The following is a 4,934-nucleotide window of genomic DNA, read 5'->3' on the forward strand; positions in this document are numbered from 1 at the left end:
CCCCGGGGAGCAGGCCTAAGCCAGATTGCGAGAGGGCACAGGCCAGGCTGAGAGACCCCTCCTCCCCCTGAGTGCACAAATTTTTGTGCACCGGGCCTCTAGTTTAAATATATAAAATAAATATCAAAAATATAAGTCTTAGTTTTACTATGGTTGCAAATATCAATTTCTATATGTGACACAGCACCAGAGTTAAGTTAGGGTTTTTCAAAATGCTGACACACAGAGCTCAGAAGGTTCGCCATCACTGCCCTAGCTCCTCATTTCATCCTCAGCAGACACGTTCCAATCCTGTTCTTCTCTCCTGAGCCCAAATCTCAGTCTTGGTGCCCTGCCCAGGATTGTCAAACCTCTCTGAGGCGGAGCCTGGCCAGCCTCTGTGACCGACCTCTCATGCTGCTTACAGACTCGGGTCCTGGTTCCAGGTGTGCTGTTCCAGGTATCCCGGATCCAGCCCTGGGCCACACCGGTACAGACCCACACAGGAAACAATTTCGCACCAACTCCCCAGAAAGAGCACCAGGGAACACAAACACCGGCGTTTTAAAAAATCTGCTGATACTCAACCCACGTGGCAGGCTCTGCTGATGAACTGGAACTGAATAGTTTAGAAGCCTAAGCTGCAGACCCTGAAAGAGCCTCAGGCCTCACTGAGCTCCCACCTGGGTCCTACCTCCAGCACTTGTTGATGAAAGCACTTACTATCCTCCAGAGCGACATCCAGATGTTTGCGCTTTCGCATCAGATGAATGAATCAGAATCCGCTTCTTTCAGGAAAATGCAAACATCCAGCAATCGGACACCGGAGCCTGATAGAAAGACCGTTTTCAGGATTCAGCTCGTCCAGTTAGATCCTTGTGCATGTGAAAGTGTGAAGTGCCTGACGTACGCTAACCAAGTGGAAATGTGTTATGAATTTTTAAAAAATCTGCTGGGTGACTGGGAGGGCCAGGGAGGCAGACACATTTCCCCCAGAAAAGACAAAATCAGCCAAAGTAGAGAGACTATAGGCCCCATAAAGGAAGGTCTTTTACATACACAGTGAAAAATGAGCCCCGTGGGGGAGGGGGGGGGGCTTCGCCTAAGGCACAGCCCACGAAGGAGGTACCCTTCTGTGGAGGCCACTTAGAGAACCTTCGCGCCCCAGTCATTGTGGGGACGAGGATGCGTTCAAAGATGGAACAGGGGGTGGGGACACAGACTGACCGAGTCGCTGCTCCTGTCTGAGCTCAAGACATCGGGGTGTCCGCTCTCGGATGTTTCTCCTTAAGTGGCCAGGGTGGCAGCTCTGATGAGCGTGCTCACTGGTGAGGCTGTTCTAAGCCAAAGTGACAGAGTAACCGTGGCTCCGTCACAGAGACCACGGCTCTCGCTCCTGCGGTCTGAGAGACGGGAGGGATGACACAGGCGCTCATAGGCCCAGACGCACAGGCCGTGGCTGCCCAGCGCTGGTGAGGCCCTGCCCGCCGCGAGGATGGTCAAGGAGGCGGCTCCACATGACTCTCACCAACATCAGGCCGGCAGGCGGGCTGCACGCACACAGTTCAGGGCCAGCGGGAGACTGGAATCTTCTGAGGACAAAGGCAGTGGCATGATCTCAAGCAACACAACCACATCTAACTGCTCATTAGAACGGCCAAAGAGCGAGCGGACAAGGAGACGATGTAATCCCCTGCCTCCCAAAGATCCGGTTCCTTTGGGGATGTCCTAGCACCTGTCGCTTATCAAAGACGCACGTGCCAGTCACTGGCGAAGCACTTCAGACTTTTATCCTACGTCGTCCCTCACAGTAACATCATCATCATCTTCTTCTCCATTTTGCAGATGAGGAAACTGAGACCTAGAGGGGCTGAGTAATGTTCCCAGGGCCACACAGCTAGAAAGTGACAGAGTGAGCTTAAAGGCTCCTTGTTAGTAGAAACCTGAGTCATGTGGAGGTCAATGTGGCGGTGGTGGTTTGGGCACGGAAAGGAAATGAAACGGACATTACAACAGCCAAGCATCAAGCAGGGGGCTCCCCCAGGAGCAGGGCTACGGTTATTCTTATCTCACACTTTCCCAAATATCTCAGGGCGGCCAAGGAGCCCTAACTTCCCAATCATGTGACCTTGGGCCAACTCCTTCACCGCCCTGTGCCTCAGTTTCCCCGCCTCTACAATGGGAAAGACAGCAGCTCCTTCTCCACCGGATAATGTGAGGGTGTCGCCAGGCCGTGCGATTCCCTGTAACCGTGCCTTGGTCTGTAAGAGCCATCAAGCTCCTCTTCCTAGCGATGCGACTCCTCGGAGAGAGGACCCTGGGGAAGAATGAAAAAGTGCCCCTCGGGCACTAAGCACTGTGCCTGGCACAGAGTGCGCAATAAATGTCAGCAAAAGACAAACAAAGAAAAGGCACCAAACTCTGCATAGTGATGAGCCAAACTTAAGGAATGATTACAGGGAAGACTCTGTATAAGTAAGTGGAGGGGAAACCAGCCAGTACAATTTAACACTGACAAGGGCAGTGCAATACATTTAAGGAAGAAAAAAAAAATCGAAATCACGAAGAGCTCTGTGCAACGGTCAGAATCCAGGAAAGGGACCTCTACGCCACCGGAGATCAGACTGCCATCCTACGTGGCCAGAGGGGCGAAAACAAACAAACAGACAATCATTGTGTCCGGCACCACTGCAAAAGTACTGAAAACAAAAAGCAGCACACTGCCGCCCGGCCCCGGTAAAATTAGAGCACTCTCCACCCTGGGAACACTGGACGCCTGACCAACCATAAAAGTGAGTTGTAAAAACAGAAGACAGTCACCGAAATGGGCTGTGAGAGGGGGAGGGCATGCCAGAGCCGCCAGAGGGATCAAGGCCAGCAGAGTCCTGTGAGAACCTAGCAAATGGGAGAGATAAGGTGGGGCGCTAACTCCGTGACCAAATCCTGAAATGACAGAGGAGGGAGCGCCTGCTCACACCCTCGAGTCTCTCTCCTCCGTACCCCAGAAGCAGGCAATATAAATGCATGCCTGGGTTTGGGCAGTTGCTTGAATGCAACGCTGGGGTTTCCCAGGGGTCAGATCCAGAACTATTGTCATTCGCATCTGTGTGAGGGATCTGAAGACGAATGCCCCGGAAGTAATGAAGGCTGCACGAGGGTTCTGCCTCTCGCCGGCTCGGTGACCGGTGGCAGCAGCGCGTGCCCTTCAAGAGGGACACAGCCAAGCCCTCCCTTGGCGTGTGCTTGGCCTGATACGAAGCATTTTTATGTTTTCCAGGAGTTCTCAGAGATCTAGAGATGATGCCCAGAAGTGTAAATCCAGAGACACATGCTATCCTCCTGCCCATCAAATGAAACTGTTCAAGTATTTGACACTGTTTTAGATTTTTTTGATTTCTAAGAACACTAAAATGCTCCCAAACACCTCGCCCTGGGCTTGAGCACTGAAGGATAAGGCACCCCGTATTCTACAGCGGCACAGAGAGGGAACGCAGATGTGTTGAAGGTCTCCGGCTAGGGAGTGAACTGGACTTAGAATTTACCCCGCAGTCCACAACGGGCTGCCCGTCCACCCTGCAAACCCTCTGCACACCACAACCAACATGCAGGCCAAAGTCCTCCGAGGGACCAGACAGAAGTAACTATGGGGCCCAACCCTTCTAGGCCACCAGTGCTAACTCCTAGTGGGGAGGGCACACACCTAGCACACGCTAAACCCTGCGCTAGCCTTAGGAAACAATTGCTTCATTCTGAGCATGCTTCCAGCGTGGCCTGGCCTACATGAAGTCTAAGCGAGGCACTCACCTTGCCATGCGTCTTCAATAGGATTTAAAATTCAAGTGCCCTATGACACAGCAACTCCCCTTTCTCGGTGTCTACCCTAGAGAAACACTCACCTGTGTTACCAAGAGGCAAGTGCAGCCAAGTTGACTGTAACATTTGTAACAGCAGAGGATTTAGAAATAACCTTACATGTCTACCAGTTAGAGCAGTGGTTCTCAACCTATGGGTTGCGACTCCTTTGGGGGTCGAACAACCCTTTCACGGGGGTCGCCTAAGACCATCTGAAAACACATATATAATTACATACTGTTTCTATTATTACTTACTATGCTTTAATTATGTTCAATTTGTAACAATGAAAATACATCCTGCATAGCAGATATTTACATTACGATTCATAACAGAAGCAAAATTACAGTTATGAAGTAGCAACGAAAATAATTTTATGGCTGGGGTCACCACAACATGAGGAACTGTATTAAAGGGGTCGCGGCATTAGGAAGGTTGGGAACCACTGAGTTAGAGGAAGGCTGAACAACAGTGTCACCTTCTGGTTCCAAGAAAGGCCATCCAAGAGTTACCCAGAATCAAGAAGACCTACCTAAGGATTGGAAGCAATCACCAAGAGGTGCCCTTGTGGGGCGGGGCAGGGGGGACAGGACGTGCCGTGCAAAGCACGTCTCTTTTTTAAAGCTCTATGGGTTTAACTGCAAGTATGTAAAGCATTTGAAAAATACCAGCAAACCTGAAACAGCGGCTGACCTCTGGGGAAGGGCTGGATTAGGAGTGGTTGTCAAGGAAGATTCCGTTTGCTCTGGAAGGTCTGCCTTGTTTTCCTGTGAAGAAGGTGTTTGTTCATTTAGTCGCTGTGTAACAAAATTTCATTTAACTTTAAAAAAAGAAAGGAACTGACCCAGTTCAATACATTTCAGTAATATGTCTGGGGGCACATGCTTCCCCAGGAGGCTGACAGCTCAGCAGTGCAAAGCATGCAGGCTTTGCAACACGGATCTTGTTTCAATATGACAAGCCCAACTCTGTAACTTATGTGCTAGTTCAAGGAAGAGGCAGGAAAAAGGGAGAAAGTGTGTTGGGGGCTTCTGGGTAATCCAAGGGGATGTCCTAGGAATCATTCCAATTCTCTGGCTGAGGATTCCAGCTCTCCAACACAA

General features: G+C 50.7%; 1 protein-coding gene across 2 annotated transcripts in view; it reads right to left on the reverse strand.

Moving 5' to 3' along the window:
• Nucleotides 1-4,618, reverse strand: part of ZNF395 (zinc finger protein 395) — a 27,845-nt gene extending 23,227 nt beyond the window's left edge. Inside the window, exon 1 of one of the 2 annotated variants that reach the window (XM_015571158.1) lies at nucleotides 4,508-4,618. The gene's annotated coding sequence lies outside the window, so the exon portion shown is untranslated. The remainder of the gene's footprint in view (nucleotides 1-4,507) is intronic. The other variant, XM_015571159.1, reaches the window with a different exon arrangement.
• Between the last annotated feature and the right edge of the window lie 316 nt (nucleotides 4,619-4,934).

This window comes from Myotis davidii, unplaced genomic scaffold (genome assembly GCF_000327345.1).
Source record: "Myotis davidii unplaced genomic scaffold, ASM32734v1 scaffold524, whole genome shotgun sequence".
NCBI classification, from domain to species: Eukaryota; Metazoa; Chordata; class Mammalia; order Chiroptera; family Vespertilionidae; genus Myotis; species Myotis davidii.